The sequence below is a fragment of the Bactrocera oleae genome, chromosome 2, assembly GCF_042242935.1.
Source record: "Bactrocera oleae isolate idBacOlea1 chromosome 2, idBacOlea1, whole genome shotgun sequence".
Lineage (NCBI taxonomy): Eukaryota > Metazoa > Arthropoda > Insecta > Diptera > Tephritidae > Bactrocera > Bactrocera oleae.
In genome coordinates this window covers 96,475,789-96,495,293 of record NC_091536.1, presented here as the reverse complement: position 1 = coordinate 96,495,293, position 19,505 = coordinate 96,475,789, and the positions used below count along the sequence as shown (strand labels likewise).

Sequence of the window (19,505 nt, the reverse complement as noted above, 5' to 3'; positions counted from 1 at the left end):
TCGTAATTGGAAAAGTCAAACTTCTGTACAAGATTTTTTAGTGAAGTTAAATTCTCACTTAGACAGATGTGTGTACACTCAAACAATCTGTTAAATAAATGAATTTGTTTATGATATATTAATTAAATCCGTAAAACTATTGAATAGCCAGTCTGTGGCCCCATAAAGAAGAAGATACCAACCTCCCTGTAATCACTATTCAATTGTTATATCGATTACCTTTTAGCGGCAATTAGTTAGAAATTCACCGAAATGTATTGATTTACTCAAATGAGTAGACTCAACAATCAGTGATGTGTGGTAGGAAACACAAACGTGCTACAAAAATTGATCCACATGTGTATACGCACTCTTATGTAGAAAAACACATTTAATTATATACATATGTCTTTCTGTATGTGCGTGTAATTAGCGAAGCTGATTTGATACTTTTGACAATAATTGGATTTTTATTGTCATCACTTGTTGCTGATTGCACAGGTTCATATAGATTTATACACAAAGTTTGTAACACCCAGAAGGAAACGTCGGAGACTCTATAAAATATATACATAAATGAGCAGCATGATGATCTGAGTTGATTTAGTCGTGTTCGTCCGTCTATCCATCTGTCCGTCTGTCTGTATATATACAAACTAGTCCATAAGTTTTTAAGCTATCGATTTGAAATTTTGCATTTGTCCTTTTCTTACTAAGAAGCTTCACATTTGTCGGAACGGCCGATATCGGACAATTATAACATACAGCTGCCTTAAAAATTGAACGATGGGAATCAAGTTCTGTGAAGGGTATTATAGCTTTGGTGCAACCGAAACTTGCGTTTTTTCTTGTTGTTTTTGGTTTTGCTTTTGCCTTGTGTGCTATAGTCATTCGTTGACAATTTAAGGCAACAACTTTCAACTTGTAGTGAGGTAATTGTACGAATTGCGGCAGCTGCTTTGTCTTGTCGTGAGTGATGATCGCTAACTTATGGTATATACATATGCTCGTATATGTACAAGTATTTTCATTAAATGCAAATACATTGGAGAGATATTTATACTCTCGCAACCTGTTGCTACAGAGTATAATAGTTTTGTTCACCTAACGGTTGTTTGTATCACCTAAAACTAATCGAGTTAGATATAGGGTTATATATATATAAATGATCAGGATGAAGAGACGAGTTGAAATCCGGGTGACTGTCTGTCCGTCCGTCCGTCCGTCCGTCCGTGCAAGCTCTAACTTGAGTAAAAATTGAGATATCTTTATGAAACTTGGTAGACATGTTTCTTGGTACCGTGAGAAGGTTGGTATTGCAGATGGGCGTAATCGGACCACTGCCACGCCCACAAAACGCCATTAATCAAAAACAAATAACTTGCCATAACTAAGCTCCGCAATAAGATACAAGACTGTTATTTGGTACACAGGATCACAATAGGAAGGGGCATCTGCAGTTAAAACTTTTTTTTTAAAAGTGGGCGTGGTCCCGCCTCTAATAGGTTTAATGTGCATATCTCCTAAACCGCTAATGCTATAATAACAAAATTCACTAGAAGCAAATGTTTTTAGCACTTCTATTGACGGTGTGAAAATAGTTGAAAGCGGGTGGCAACTCCGCCCACTCCCCATATAACGGTACTGTTAAAAACTACTAAAAGCGCGATAAATCAAGCACTAAACACGCCAGAGACATTAAATTTTATCTCTGAGATGGTAAAAATTGGCTTTATAGGAACCGCGTTCAAAATTAGCCAGTGGGCGTGGCACAGCCCACTTTTAGGTGAAAACCCATATCTTGAGATCTGCTCAAACGATTTCAACCAAATTCGGTGCATAACGTTCTTTTCATGTTTCTATGTCATAGTGCGAAAATGGGCGAAATCGGACTACAACCACGCTTACTTCCCATGTAACACCATTTTCAATTCCATCTGATTCTTTCACTTTCCACTATGCAAATCAGGTAACAATGATTATATCGGGGTAAAACTTTGCGTGAATAATGCAATTAGAGTATGCCACCTTGCGGCCAAAAATTGTCTAAATCGAACCAAAACTGTTCAAACCCCTAAGTACTAAATATGTAGACCCCAGTACCTTAAGTTGACCTTCTACCGAAAATATCAGTCAATCCACAAAAAAATCTCAAACGAGTATACCATTTGACCTTGCGAGAGTATAAAATGTTCGGTTACATCCGAACTTAGCTCTTCCTTACTTGTTTTTTATACATTTATCTGAGTTGATCGTTTATTTTTAGAGGCACTCGTATGAATTTCAGAATCTGATTTTTCTGTTTATACACAGTTTTTTATCATTGCGTTTAGCATAAAAACATATATGAATCTTGACACGACTTCTTTGTGTTGTGCTGATTGAGAAGCAAATATGGTAAAAGAAACTACAACAAATATATTCATATAAACAATAAATATTTTTTTTAATTTTCGAATTGTAAATAGCGTCATCTCACATAAAACTGTAAAGTGGAGGGTAATCGTTCAGGAATGAAAAATATGATCAACCAGTTAGTAAACTGTTGGAAAGAAAACATTTCCCAATATCGAGGAGACCAAGTTTTATGTAAGGAATTTCATTGCACTTTCATATAAGCAATAAGTTCATATATAATATGTTAATACTTTCACAAATGCCACAAAGGTGTATCTGACGGCCTTTGAAAGAGACAATTTTACCATCTCATTACTGTTGGTAATAAATATATTTATTTCAAAAGTTTTTGCACCACTTTCTATTTCGTTGCCTCTACTTCTATGCAAATATGCAAAGTAGGCTGAGCAACTGAAACAATGTGCGATTTTCGTACATATGGTATGTATAAATATATTTATACTATCGCAACATGTTGCTACAGAGTGTAATAGTCTTGTTCACGTAACGGTTGTTTGTATTACCTGAAACTAATCGAGATAGATATGGAGTTATGTATATACAAGTATAAGTGGTCAGGGTGACAAGATGAATTGAAATCCGAGTGACTGTCTGTTCATTCGTCTGTCCGTGCAAGCGATAATTTGAGAAAGAAATTAAGATATCTTAATAAAACTTGCTGCACTTATCCTTTGGCATCCAAGGAAAGTCGGTATTGCAGATGGGCGTAATCGGACCACTGTCATGCCCACAAAACGTCATTAAACGAAAGCCCTTATTAATCACTAAATTTAGATAAAGAGCTGTAATTTGATAAGTTTAACTACTAAGATGTGCAGCGAAGGGCTTAATAAGGGCAGCTTCAAAAATTGGACAATGAGCCCAACCTTTAGATAATATCTTATATCAACCCAGTCTGTGTGGTAACCCAAATACTCATATCATACACTGCGAAAATGGGCATAATAAGTTGAGCTAATCAATTATGTTATGAAAAATGATATTTGTGTCTTTGAAATAATAAATGACACACATTTAAAAATGTTTAAAACGAAACATACGCCAACACTTATCTGAACCGCAAAACGTACGAAGGCTTGAAATAATAAATAATCGCTGATGTACAGTACCTCGTACAGTTTCCATATTTCCAAGCAATTTATTACCACAAAATATAGCAACATCCTGCGCTCCTCGGCGAAAATCTGTTGTTATTTTGATCAAAGTCTAATGGTTAAAACTTTTTGCATTTGTGCAGAAAGTTCTCAACAAATTATTGACAAAGTTTGCGAAAAAATTTCAGCATGAAATGCAGCAAACACACAAACGTATGTAAGTAAATGCAGACATATTTACACGTATTTTGGATTCATATAGCGCAGATAAAGGATAAGGTATAAGCACCTGCACAAATGTAAATATGAAATGAAACAAACAAAAGAAAAATTAATATTTTGTGGTGGGCGAAAAGCGGATGAAGGAAATGAAAATTGATTTTTTGTTATTTACATGGGCTGTAAAAATCTTGATATTCGAGTGGTTTAAACTGAAAACATACAAATGGCTTTAGATTCAAATTTTGTATTTTTGGAATGGTTGAAGTATTTTTAGCGAAATATTTATTTTAAACATATTATGTCAAAGATTTATTTTCGATTCTTGAAATAAGCAGCTGCAAACAAGTTCGTAGTCACGTACCTCAAAATAAAGGCAAAAGGGAACACACTATTTTATTTTTGGGATCACAATTTTTGTTGCTATTGAGTCGAAAATCGCTTTTATTTTATTAAAAAATTCTCAATTCTCTGAATGAAGTGCTTAAAATAATGAGTAATTTCATATTTTTTTGATCCTTTTTAAAATTTTTGATATCATTAATTTTTATAAATTTTTGTTTTTAAGGTTTTAAGATTATACCTACTGCGAAAAAACTATTTAACACGAAAATTAGTAAAAAAATTTAAGACTGAAATTGATTAGTCCAAAGTTTTAATGGTATTGATATCGTAGAAAAAATTCATTACAAGAGTCTAGAACTATTCTAAAAAATCTACACCATTTATACTGCTAACTGATTAGTAAGTTTTCTTTTTTGTGCAAAATATTTTAAAATAAACATCTCTTGCTATTTTTTGTTTATAGTAAGATAATACTTTAAATATATGACTAACTAAATCTCGCCAGAAAAAATTTAAAAGGTTTTTCTTATTGTAGTATTTGATTAGATTATGTTTATATGTTTATGGCTTTAATGCAAGTTTTACTGTTTCCAAAAACAAAAAAATGCTTGAACTATGTTTATCCAGGTATTATCTAAATCTACACAAGTTTGGCGTTCTTTATAGCAAACCCCACTGAATTACGCTAATTATTGAAAAGATAAAAATTCAGCAAAATTGTGTTGCATTTACAAAATTTATTAATTTATAACGAAATTAACATGAGTTCAATAGTAGATGAATTATAAGTGAAATATTTAAAAATAAGTAAATAAGTGTGTTAAAATTGTTTAAAATTAAAAGTTGCTAATGCGAAAGATAATTGTTTATAAAAAATACATTTGTGTATGTTAGTAATATGTCACCAAGAATTAAATAAACAAAGTTTTACTCCGTCACATTTATATTTTGTGATCCTTTGAGTATTTTACCGTATTACAATACTTGCTTTAACATTTTTAGCAAAAGCAAGTACATCAAAACAATAATGGGCAATATTAGACTGCTAACAACGCCACTACCTATTACGAGTATTTATTATAAAGAATGTACAAGAGCCAGTCAACCATCCACACACCCACAAATATGTATGTTAGTCACATGTATGCATAAGCATAGTAACAAAGCAGCGTTAAAGATATTTACTTGCGACTCGTATAATATTATGCTTCCTTAAAGTGGGCGAATGTACCGTCAAGTGCACTTGCAATCCGTGTTGTACTAAGAGCAAACAAAATACTTTGCTTCTTCCGAAAATGAAATTGAATTTGTCTTACTGCTGCTATTTTCTTCATACCTGTATTTTTCAACGGTTGTTTTTATTCATATAATTTATCCATGCCATGGTTCTAATTCACTTTTTTATGAGCCTTCACTTTCCTTTCACTCATGTTCCTTTCAGTTTATTTTAAACTTTTGTGTTTATTTCCGTTGACACAGTAAATTTTTTGTCACGAATTTTGTTGACTTTTAAGATTGTTTCTCGTATTACTTATCCAACAACAAACAAGCGTACAAACACTCTCACATTAATAGCAGTCAAGCTGGCATACTTTTATGTCGAATATAAATAGGCAAAAATAAATAGTTTTACTGTTTGGTAAGACAATTTGTCATCACAATTTTATCGTTGGCTAAATAAGAAATTGTTGTGAATAGTTTTGTTCTATTTTAATATATTCTTTTAATGGTTGTCTAAAAGTTTTACTATTTATTTGTAGTATATTGCTGTTGTTGCTGTTTCCCCATTGAAATAGAAGTAATATTTTATTATTGCATGTTTCACGTTTTGTATGGAAAAGCCAAATTAAGTATCTGCACATATTTAAGTTTTAACGTTGACAGGGCGTATACGTAACAATTTGAGAAGCTGCGCTGATGCCAAATGAAAGCGGTTATACGAAAGTGTTGCTGAATGTGATATGAAATTGAGTTAATAGAGGTATTTTGTTTAAATATATATATTAGGGTGGAGCGAAAATATTTTTTTTTTAAGTTTAAAAGTGAGAGTAATTTAGGGCCGCCCCTAGATGTTAAAAAAATGTTTTTTTCCAAAAATTTTCTTTTTTATAATCCAAAAATTTTACCCTCAGTTTAAGCAAAAAAAATTATTTTTTTCCGCTCCACCCTAATATATGTCTTTATTCGTTAATTTTAAAACAAACAAAAAATTATTTTAAGGGATTACATGTATTACATTGCGCGCTCGAGGTTACGCGTTTTTCTCGAAACTGTGTTTTCAAAGTCGGTTGTCAAGATTTCTCGCGAACTATTCCACCGATATGAATGAAACTTTACACAGGTCTTCTAGATATTCTTTACAAGGTCTTGAATTTAATTAAAATTATCTTCTTTCTATTGCAATTATTTAAAACAAAAAGTAATTTACACCAAAATTTGCGTTTTGAATATTTTTCATTATGGACTTTTAGTGATATTTCAATTTTGAAAATACAACTTTTTCGAGTACTTAACTTTCCAAGAAATTGAATTTGTATGCACGTGCGCACTCGCCTTTCACCATTTCTTAAAATTATAAAATTTAAATAAGAAATGGGAAAATCAACAAGCATGTATTTTCTCCTCCCATAGACATAAGTTTAATTATATTCAACTTTTCTCTTTTTCAAAGGAGAAAGTTATCTAAACAATGCAGTCAGTCAGTGGGCTTAAGTTGAAAATTTGATTCAAGTTTTATTTCTTAACAGTTAAACTTTTGTGTGGGTTTTTGTTTTTAACTCTTTCTTTTTACGGATTACGCATTCTGTATTTTAAATAATTCTCTCCACGGTACAATTATTTATGTATTTAAGTAGCAGTCAGCTGGAAATTTGGTCGCTTTCGCTGCCATTGCCAGTTGTACGTGCTATTTATTTCATTAGAACTCACAATCAGCGTGAAAATTTGACAAGTAAGTGAAACGATCAACAACAACAGCAACTACAAATTTGCTGAGTCCACGTGTTATCAACTTGTTTAAGCTATCTGTGTCTTGCATATACAAATACCATAACTTTCCGAGTGCATCCACTTACTCGCACCACATTTGGGCTCAGACATTATCGTTATATGGTACTCCGCCAAAGGCCAACATTATTTGATTCGAAGCTGAATTTTGCTAAAGAGATAAGATTGAGATAAGGGCGACTGCAATGTGGTTACGCAACATTCCAGTATACGTGGATGTATGTGTGCAATTCCGTGAAACATATGCACATATACAAAATGCTATAGAATTCCAGTTAAATGGCCACACAGAGTGTCGCAAAATCTAATTAGTTCCATATATTTGGTACCTGTTGGCAATTTCATAGCGCGCCCAGCAGTTGCAGTTACAGACGTTAGGCACTTGTATCTGCAGGGGACTTAAATTGTACACACGCCTACGAAATATCGCATCGGTTCGTAAATAACAATTTTCTCATTCTCTAGTTGTTGTTGTTGTCATTGCCGTTGATTTTTGTGTTTACGTGTTTACGTGTGTTTGTACTTCATATTTTTGGCTGTCTTAAGTGATTTACACAACTTCCGTTGCTATTTGACGGTATGTATTTGAGTATGTGTGGATACAAATCCCACCGTTTATTTTCCTTTGAGTGAAAAGCTCGCAAAAAGGCCACAAAGAGGTCCAATAAAAAAGCAGACGAATGTATTAACATCTTTGTTGCTTTGCGAGGTTTTTAATTCAAATACAAAGCCACTGCAGACAATTTTTTTTAGCCATATCCAAAGTGTAGTCGTATGCAAACCCGGCACATTATTAAGTGATTGTAATTAGACTACTTTAGGTGTTTACTTAACACTTCTCTTCGGTTCGCTTATTTTATTTTATTTCTTCTTTCCATTGAGCATCACAGCAGTATATCGGATAGCAGTGATAAAGATTCGAGTGCTCGCCAGAAGCAAGTTATTTATACTTACGTATACTTACGTAATTGGAAAATAGAGAGACCGTAGAAGTGAGTGGATTCACATTTTATATAAAACTTTGTAAATCGAAATTGTAAATCGAGCATATTTTAACAACTTATATATATTTAGTTTTTTAAAGATTTAAGCAGGTGAAGACAATCAAAACAAGGTCTAATTTTGGGCTTAGCCTCCCTTACATATACACATAACTCTAATCGGGAAAAATATTACAACACACCACACACAAACATCGCCACGCAGGAGAACACAACACACCACAACACAACGACTTTACTTCACCCGCTAACAAAAAGGAGGGTGGAGTAGCTTTGAAACATCAGCGATCCGGCGCGCAGCACACCCACGATTAAAAGTGTGGTTAAAAATCTTTTACTCGATCAGACAGGGAACCTGGACATCGTTTTACATACCTTCATCGGCCGTATATTTTGCGCCACCATTCGGTCACCTGAGACCCCACGCGAAATAATTTGTTAAACTCACTTTTAATTAATAAAAAAATAATAATAACTTCTACAACCAAGCACACGGGCGTTTTCCTTTATACTTTTATTAAGTTCTAGTGGTTATATAAAATTTTGTGTGCCCTCCAACAAATCGGGTAGACATTTATTCAGTCAATGTCCGGGAGTAAGAAAAAAAGTACCAAATTTCTCTCTTTCAGGTTTTATTGAATTTTCATTTGATATTTGAGTTTTATAAAAAATTTTTGGATGATATTTTAATACAATGCTGAGCCAAACTTCGATATCTCCTTTTCAAGTAGGCCGCTACAGGCGGCGGTGTAAAAATATCAACAAATAAGCATAATTTCTCATTACAAGTTTGTTTTTAGGATACCTGCAAACTTGTATGTGGTGCTATAAACTCTCTTATTTGATGACTTATCTCACTAATTACCTTGCACCTTATTTTACTCCACATAAGAAATCGTAAGATTAGTTTGGTGCAGGCATTGATATTTTTCTTTAATGTTTAATGTTAAACACATATACACATACATATAACAAACGCCAATAATTGATTACGTTGAACTACATGAACGTTTTTATATTGGGTGTATACGTTTATGAGAACCTGACTAGAGTTCTGATCACAATTAAGTCAAAAAACTTACTTAAATACTTAATACTTGAATAATTCTATAAAAGTGAAAATTATTTTATTCGTCCAAGATTAATTTTTTTCCACTTCAATCGATGCAAACAATAAGTCATCAAAATACTGTGGATTTTTACTACAGCACCGTCACCATTGCACAAACGAAAAAATATGTATGGTATGTGTATAAAGAAAAACAAATCATATCGTTTTTGTAGGCTGGAACTGCTGACCTCAACTGCTTGTGTGGTTTTGCCTTTTCATTTACTACATAAAATCCAATATAAACAAGTAAGGAAGGGCTAAGTTCGGATGTAACCGAACATTTTATACTCTCGCAAAGTCAAATGGTATACTCGTTTGAGATTTCTTTGTGGATTGACTGATATTTTCGGTAGAAGGTCAACTATAGGCACTAGGGTCCACATATTTAGTACTTAGGGGCTTGAACAGTTTTGGTTCGATTTAGACAATTTTTGGTCACAAGGTGGCATACTTTAAACGTATTATTCACGCAAAGTTTTACCCCGATATAATCATTGTTGCTTGATATGCATAGTGGAAAGTGAAAGAATCAGATGGAATTGAAAATGGTGTATGCACCGAATTTGGTTGAAATCGGTTGAGCAGATCTCAAGATATGGGGTTTCACCTAAAAGTGTGCTGTGCCACGCCCACTGACTAATTTTGAACGCGGTTCCTATAAAGCCAACTCATACCATCTCAGAGATAAAATTTAATGTCTCTGGCGTGTTTAGTGCTTGATTTATCGCACTTTTAGTAGTTTTTAACAATACCGTTATATGGGGAGTGGGCGGAGTTGCCACCCGATTTCAACTATTTTCACACCGTCAATAGAAGTGCTAAAAATATTTGCTTCCAGTGAATTTTGTTATTATAGCATTAGCGGTTTAGGAGATATGCACATTAAACCTATTAGAGGCGGGACCACGCCCACTTTAAAAAAAATTTTAACTGCAGATGCCCCCACCTAATGTGATCCTGTGTACCAAATAACAGTATTGTATCTTATTGGGGAGCTTAGTTATACCAATTTATTTGTTTTTGATTAATGGCGATTTGTGGGCGTGGCAGTGATCTGATTACGCCCAGCTGCAATACCAACCGTCTCACGGTACCAAGAAACATGTCTACCAAGTTTCATAAAGATATCTCCATTTTTACTCAAGTTAGAGCTTGCACGGACGGACGGACGGACAGACGGACGGACGGACGGACAGACAGTCACCCGGATTTCAACTCGTCTCTTCATCCTGATCATTTATATATATATAACCCTATATCTAACTCGATTAGTTTTAGGTGATACAAACAACCGTTAGGTGAACAAAACTATTATACTCTGTAGCAACAGGTTGCGAGCGTATAAAAATATATCTATTCATAGTCCAGCCTATGTACATACATACATAAAATGAGTCGTTGAGTGATTGTGTTAACATATATACATATTCCCATTACGTAAAATTTAAGTGCCCAGACAATTGAATGACTCATTGTCCTTATTGGACACCTTATTCATCAGTTTGCCGTGTTAAATCAACAAAAGTAAGATTGCAATAGTGTTAAGCGACAAATATGTGTATATGTGTATTATATTAGTCAGTTATATGTATGTTAGTTTCAGCAAGCCTCAGCATGACAGGAATAAGTAAGGAATGGCTAAGTTCGGGTGTAACCGAACATTTCATACGCTTGCAACTTGCAAGAAACAAAGGCGGAGAAATACTTTCAGATGATTTTCATCCATTTAAGGAAAGAGGATACATACATTACTAAAATACATTATTAAAATCATATATTTCTTACATATTGACTGATAGATGGACCGGAGGTTCGAAAATATGTATGTTAGGTATATGAGAGGTAAGGAAAGTGTTATTTATAGTGCGCATTCGTTTTTGGACGTTAGATGAAATGCCCTGAAAGCAATATTTGTGCAAAGTTTTATTCTGCTAACTTTATTGATTTTTGATTTGTATACTGTAAAGTGAAAGAATCAGGCGGAATTAAAAAGTTTGTTTGATGAAAATTAGGCGTGGCTCGATTTGGCCCATTTTTGCAGTATCTATTAGAAATGTACGAATAACTTCACACACCAAATTTGGTTGAAATCGGTCACGTAGTTCCGGAGATATAGGATTTTACTTAAAGTTGGGCGGTGCCACGCCCATTGTGCAATTTTCACACCAGATCCTATAAAGCTCTTCACTGCCATATTGGTTGTGAAATTTAATGTTTATGGCTCGTTTATTCACTGAGTAATCGCACTTCAAGTAGTTTTCAACATAGCCGTTATATGGAAAGTGGGCGTGGTTTATATGCGATTTGACCTATTTTCACAAAGTTTGAAGAGGAGACTTCTTCTCAGCAAGTTTGGTTGATATATCTTAAGCGGTTTGGAACATATGTACTCTAAATCATTTAGGTGGCGGAGCCACGCCCACTAAAATACATTTTTAGCTCACAAGTGCCCCGTACTACTGCGATCGCCTGTACCAAATTGCAGTTTTTATTTTCGTGAATTTAAATTCACACATTGATAAACACATTATCTTACCCGTTTTAAAAGTTGATGAATCGATATCGGAAATCTTCAGCTAAGAAAAAGCGTTTTACCACAGTTAAAAAACAACAAAACATTTCTAAATTGTATGGCAACCTTTGCCTGGATAACTAAAGACAATTACTGTTTCCGATCCGTGACCGACAACGAAAGTATAAAAAAATTGCTCTTAACATTGATATCGCAAGTATTCAAATTTGACTTCCGTTGCCTACGCACTGATATATGTATCGGCTTTCACGAGACACTTCTATTATTGGAAGAATTCCGCTTTACGTTTATGTCATATTCTTCAACTGAATTGATATGGGAAACCAAATCGAACTTTAAACTAATTTTAAGCAGTGTCGCCGACAATCTCTCACATTGATAGAATCGAAGCCGTTTCTGTAAGAACACTTTGTTGCCACTTTGTTAGCAGTGGCACTAAAGGTTTAGCAATTAACTGCTTAACTTTATTCTAATGAATGTAATCATTGTGTATATTTAAGTATCATTCTTCAACTCAGTTTATAACATTTTTTCCCAAATTCATTTTTCTTAAAAAAGCGTTACCTAGTTGTTGTATTCAAGAACAATACTTCTCGCAAACTTACTACCTTACTTGTATACATCTAACCCTCATTAGGAGCTTAAATAATATCTTTTTTTGGTGAAATTACTTCATCTATCTTCCTTCCATCTGCATCTTAATGGAAGCAAAGGTTTCAACGAATTGCAATGTAACAATCGAAATTTTGCTTCCGAATTTCTTAATTAACTGTAATTTATTGTTTTTCGTCACTCACCGGAAACTAAGTCACCAATCGCTTGTGGATCAACACAGCTTGCTTGGGAAGAAATTGTTTACGATTCTGTATTGAAATTGTGCAAAAACTCACTTGAAAATATTTTCAGAAAGCTTAGTGTGCAATAGAAAAAGTAAATAATTAGCATATTAGGGTGAAACTGTTTATCTAAGCGGAAGTGCGAAGTCGACCAAGAAATGTCCTTCACTATAGAGTTTCCTCATCTTTCCCGCTTGAAACATTGCATTCATGTTGAATTTATTGAAATTCTCTTTGGTTTTCAATATTTTAGTTGAGCGCTTGCGGTATTTGCAGCGTTGAGTTGGAATAATTTATTTCGAGCATGCTTATTGTCTTTTCATTTACCACTGCATGTTTTATGACCTTTTGTGTGTGTGATAGAATAGAATTTCTGCAGAAAATTAGATGAAATTATGAGAGATTAAATGGTTCTTTTACGTGTGTACATATGTATATATTTCTTTCAGTAGCCCTTTGGAAAATTGTATATTATCAATTATTGTAAAATCATCAACTTTAATTTTAAGACTCTCAAAATTTTACTAAAAGTATGTTTTAAAAAGCTTTCTTTTCTAATACATATTAGGCATATTTGGTTCGGTGACAATATAATGACCTCACTTTTCTCTTAGGGAACATTAGTTAAAATAGCGGACATTTCTCCAAAATTATTATTTAACAAGACACAGTTATAATCGTCTGCTCAGAGATCCTTTACACCATAATATAGAATATATTTTTTTCATTTAATTATGGCGCTTTATATATGAGGGTTATTTAAAAGAAACAGTTGTTTATTTGGTTTAACTTTTCTATAAAATATTTGACTGAAATCACTAAATTAATATATTACTAATATTTCAACAAAATTGCTACCACTACATATCGGCCAACTACCGCTTAAAACAATCTTCATTCAGAACGACTCACTCAACTGCAAGTCTCTTTGAACTATACAACATTATTATACTCTCGCAACCTGTTGCTACAGAGTATAATAGTTTTGTTCACCTAACGGTTGTTTGTATTACGTAAAACTAATCGAGTTAGATATAGGGTTATATATATATAAATGATCAGGATGAAAAGACGAGTTGAAATCCGGATGACTGTCTGTCCGTCCGTCCGTCCGTCTGTCCGTCCGTCCGTCCGTGCAAGCTCTAACTTGAGTAAAAATTGAGATATCTTTATGAAACTTGGTAGACATGTTTCTTGGTACCGTGAGACGGTTGGTATTGCAGCTGGGCGTAATCGGATCACTGCCACGCCCACAAAACGCCATTAATCAAAAACAAATAACTTACCATAACTAAGCTCCGCAATAAGATACAAGACTGTTATTTGGTACACAGGATCACATTAGGGAGGGGCATCTGCAGTTAAAACTTTTTTTAAAAAGTGGGCGTGGTCCCGCCTCTAACAAAATTCACTAGAAGCAAATGTTTTTAGCACTTCTATTGACGGTGTGAAAATAGTTGAAATCGAGTGGCAACTCCGCCCACTCCCCATATAACGGTACTGTTAAAAACTACTAAAAGCGCGATAAATCAAGCACTAAACACGCCAGAGACATTAAATTTTATCTCTGAGATGGTATGAGTTGGATTTATAGGAACCGCGTTCAAAATTAGTCAGTGGGCGTGGCACAGCACACTTTTAGATGAAAACCCATATCTTGAGATCTGCTCAACCGATTTTAACTAAATTCGGTGCATAACGTTCTTTTCATGTTTCTATGTCATAGTGCGAAAATGGGCGAAATCGGACTACAACCACGCTTACTTCCCATGTAACACCATTTTCAATTCCATCTGATTCTTTCACTTTCCACTATGCAAATCAGGTAACAATGACTATATCGGGGTAAAACTTTGCGTGAATAATACGTTTAAAGTATGCCACCTTGTGACCAAAAATTGTCTAAATCGAACCAAAACTGTTCAAGCCCCTAAGTACTAAATATGTGGACCCCATTGCCTATAGTTGACCTTCTACCGAAAATATCAGTCAATCCACAAAGAAATCTCAAACGAGTATACCATTTGACTTTGCGAGAGTATAAAATGTTCGGTTACATCCGAACTTAGCCCTTCCTTACTTGTTTTTTTATAGGAATGTATCGAAAAAACCAGCTGATGAACAGATGGACACTACAATAAAGAGGTATAAAAACACACGTATTTTTGTAGGAATGTATATGGGTAAAAAAATTACAGTCGAGGCAAATTTAAACGGAAACTGAAAGTTGAAACAAGTGAAACCGCATTGCTGAGTTAATTTGGCATTTTATATGTTCCTTTATTTGTTTTGTTCTTGTTGTTCGACGTTGAAACTTTCAGTCTGTCAACTATTAACACATTTCGGTTGTTTGTTTGTCTGTTTTATGTTTTGGTCAATATGTACGCTCGCAAAAATCACAGTAAAACCGTTTGATAAATGAAAAATGGCCTTCGGCGTGTGCTGCTCAGCATTATTATCATCCGGCGGATGCTTTCCGGCTTATCAATACACACGCCTCATAAACCAAATAATTTAGTGTAGGTATAATAGACAAATACCTTTTGGATTTAAATCCTACTCAATACACATCACACACGCAATATTAACATTTAATAAAATTCAAATGAAATGAAATTTCGAACCATCAAAAGCCATGGCATTTGAACGTGGTATGAAACACAAATCTACGTATACATACACACGTACATATACATATAGTTCGTCTGTGGTCTCGGCCCGCAGCATGGCTGGGTGCAGGAGTAATAACAATTAACAACTTTCTCGTAAAGTTTGTCACTTTTGATGCTATAAAGGGTGATCCACTTAGAGGTTCCCTACTTTTTTAAAGAAAAAACACAGTAAATTCAAATTTAATGCAAAGTGTTTATTATCATACGAAAGAACATTCTTTGGCATTTATCTTTCGAGGATTATCTCTTTCAAATGTTGGCTGCGTTTCAGATGATCCATCCATTGAGTCCAATTTTCGTTTGCTCTTCGTTCCAAATGCGGCAATTTTGCTTCTTTATATGCCAATTGAGCCAGAAATGGGTCTCATCGCTGAACAAATGTTGGCTCGAAAACGTCGGATTTTCCTTCAACTTTTCAAGAGCCCATAGAGTGAAGCGATGTCGCTCGGAAAGGCCAGGAAAAGCGCTTGATGGCTCTGATGGAGCAAATGATGTTTTAATTACATCATAATGATCTGATTGCGCAGTGAAACATCGCTCGGTAAATATTGAGACGTTCATGAATTATTCAGCCGCAGCGTTCCTTCTTGACGGATGAAGGAAATTAATGCGGTTGGGAACCTGTGATGCTCTAAGTAGCTTTTAATCATTGGCGTTGATTTCGTAACTATTTGTACTTGTTATACTTTCTTGATTCATTAATTAAACGATTAAAATTAAAATGAATTTTGTTTATTTTTAGCAGTCAAATTAGCAATAGTTGTCTTTAATGATCAAAAAAAGAGATCTTACTTTTATTATTAAGCATTTTTAAAATCATTTTAATATATATCAAATAATTATCCGATGAACGAGTATCCAAAAAAAATTTATTTGTGCGTCATCCTAACAGCTGATATTATAATTCCAGACTAAATAAATGTACTCTCCAGAATAGTGACAATTTAACTGGGTATATTTGGTATCTAAACACCGTCTGTAGTGTGCGAATCTTCGAAATTATCGTTATTATATATAATATAATTTCTTTGCGAGTTAACGAACTCGTGTTTTATCTTCGAATTGTAATCTCAAAAACGTTCAAAGAAATTGCTGATTTGCAAATTGTCTAGTGAAAAGCAAAACCAGTGCTAATGACTGCGTCAAATTCATGGAAGTAGCCACAAGCTACATACATACATACAGACATATTGAATGTCAACCACTTAAACTGCTACCAAAAGATACTTGCAAATATTTCTCTTAGTCAAGTTGATATATTCGTCGGAAATTATCGTCCATTGACCCTGATTGAATTGGATTATCAAGTGTCCACAATGCACAAAGCTGGTATGCTAAAAGAACACATACAGGCATACATGCATATTCATACATTCGAAGCCGAAGGGTTTGGGCTACCGCAATGTCAATATTACATGTATAATGCTGTGGCGTTAAATCTGTCAAATATCAAAAAAGGCAAGCAAATGTCATGACTATGAGCAGCGGTTTGCAGAGAATGGAGTAATGGTTTGGGAATATATTAGGAACTCGTATATTTTAGTCAGCACAAACGAACTACTCATTTATAAGGTGTTTAGAATTCTTTAAAGCCATGGGCACTTCCGGAGCGACTGTTGATATTAATGGTGATGAATATAAATGGTAAAGGGCGCTACATTTATTTACTTGCGTTCTTCCGCTCTGTTGGAGTAAATGGCAAAGTCAAATGATGTTGTTGATTTCATTATTCGGTGGATAGTTATTAAAGTTTCGATCGGCAATGCTATACTCTTGTTGTATGGTGTTCTCTTAACATAATTTCTGGTAAGGCAGCAGGTTCATAGGCGGCATTTAAAATATTTGTCTATTTCCTGCAAATGAAATAAATAAATACCAAATAAATAAATACCAAAATACGAATTTATTTAATAAAGAATACATTTATATTTATATAAACACGAAGTTGGAGCCATAAAAACTACAGAATTGGAAATACACGAATATTGAAATGCATTTTAACATTTTTTCTTGTGGCCTCGAACAAGAACATTATTGACTTTACAATACTTTTCTAAAATGTGTCACATATAATAAAATTGCTTTAATCGTGAATATATTTCGTTTTTTTGATACTTTTGAAATTTTTGTGCTTTTTTATATCGCTTAATATCGATATCGATATTTTAAATGCTTTTTTATTAATTTCTTGTCTGTTTGTGTTTTCATTTAATACTGAGTACTGTTTACACAATCGTTGCCGCTCTTTTGCTTCTTCATTCTATAATTTATGGAATATCTTAACTGTGAGGGCCTTACTTGTAGCCACTCCTCAATATTTTTGGAAATTTGTTTTCCTTACAGGCAGTAATGCCCGACGCAATTAGGCGTGAACGCTAGAAGGCGCTCTTTTAATCCTACAACCAACATGGGTAAGTATGAGTCCTAAAAATATATGTATGTAGTCATGTATTTTGATCAACATATTTTAACTTACTTAACAAAATTGCTAAAATTGACTTTCATTAAGTTCATTGAAAATAATATAAGCTTTAGGCATACATACTACACGCAGCTGCGTTAGAAATATCCGCTTATATTCCTACCTTTAGGGTCTACACTTCGCTTCCGCCTCCATCTTATGGCGTTTTTATCGTTGTTTGTTGGCTACTCTTAAAATTTATAGTCAATTGCTTTCAGATCACAATCTGATTGTGGATTAAGTGTCCAATGGCGAGAATTTCTGTCTGTGAATGTGCCAGTTGAACAAATTGCTACCGAAAAATTGTCTAATTTAATTATCCAATAATTCGAAACGCAGGCAATTTGCAATTAATAAAACTTTAATAGTTAATATTCAGTTTGGTTCAATTTGCAATAATTATTATATAGTTTTTAGTCTGGAAATCAAAGTGTATACTTTAATTGATTGCAATATAGACTTCGTTTAAAAAAAGGGCGTAGGATAATGCATTTAAATGAACTTCATAATTTCTTTTAGTACATTCAGGATTATTTTTTTTATATTGTAGCATTATTTAAATTGTTTAGTTTGAAAGTATTATTTTGAAATTGCAAATTAAATACATATAATATAATTTTTAGCTTAATTGTCTTAAATTAAAATGATTTGTTATTAAGCTGACCATCTACTAACTAATAATCCAATACTCACGACCTTTGCAATTGTCAACTTTGTTTAATTGTAAATATAATTTACAGCACTTAATATAATGAGTTTTTATTAATATCTTTATATTAAGTAACACCATAGGTTGTCGTATTAAAATTATTTCAGTATTTTAGAAAAATATCTATGTTTATTTTTTTTTTGAAAATTTTACGATTAAAGTAAGTTTTTTCTGAACTACATAATATGTCAGTTTCGTTATTTTTTTATATATTAAATATTATTTGATATTTCTTAAAAATATTTAACAGTTTTTTTTCTTTTTAATTAGAATTAGAAATAAACCATTTTAAGAAGACTGGGTTTTATTCCGTATTTTACTATGTAGCTCCGAACTAATATGATTATTATAAATTTGTATTAATTTCTAATTTTGATAATTTAAATTTTTAACACACTTAAATTTTTCCGATATTTTAAGCATCTTAAAAAATCATTTTATCTACAATTTTATTAAATAAAATTTATATTTTTATTATGTTCCTGTTTCATGATTTTGATTATTTCATTAATTATACTATTAACCAAATTGAATTGTTTTACAATTTCATTAAACGTTTCACAAATTTTTCTTTCAATGCCTCTACTCAGTCACTTTTACTTAATATATGGCGCAAACATCAGAAAAATAACGTCATATTTCATTCAATTTCACCAGCCCCCGCTAACCTGTTTGCAGATTTAAATTTCCAGCTTTTTTTTCAGTTAAAATTTAATGCACATTCCACCAAGAATAATAGAGCGCAACGCGGTCGATTAGAAATTTTCATACGACACGCCGAATGAGTAACATTCAAGTAGAAGCCCTCTGCTTCTTCTTCCGTACGTATTTGTCAAAAATATAATATTTCCCAATTGCATGTTCTATACACGACCGGCAACAGAATCAGACTAAAGGCAACCTGCCAGTCATCGATAGCTGCTGCCAACGCTGTCGCTGCTGCTGCTTCTGCCGAGTTAGATCGTATGCAGCAGCGACGTAGAGATGAACAGCGACGCAGACACTGATGCGCAAATGCGGTTTAGCAGCGGAGAGCGCAATGCGGCAGCCGGCAACAAGCAGCAGCAGAAACATAAACAAACCATTTGTTGTAGTAAATTGCCTTTCATTTTGTTGTCATT

The 19,505-nt window shown here is 33.5% G+C and overlaps 1 long non-coding RNA gene across 1 annotated transcript in view; it reads right to left on the bottom strand.

The window, feature by feature from the left end:
• Positions 1–19,259, bottom strand: part of LOC138855869 (uncharacterized) — a 28,519-nt gene extending 9,260 nt beyond the window's left edge. Inside the window, exons 1-2 of the long non-coding RNA XR_011395007.1 lie at positions 19,053–19,259; positions 16,883–17,067 (exon numbers count right to left, since the gene is read on the bottom strand). This is a non-coding gene — a long non-coding RNA (uncharacterized lncRNA). The remainder of the gene's footprint in view (positions 1–16,882; positions 17,068–19,052) is intronic.
• Positions 19,260–19,505: the final 246 nt, after the last annotated feature.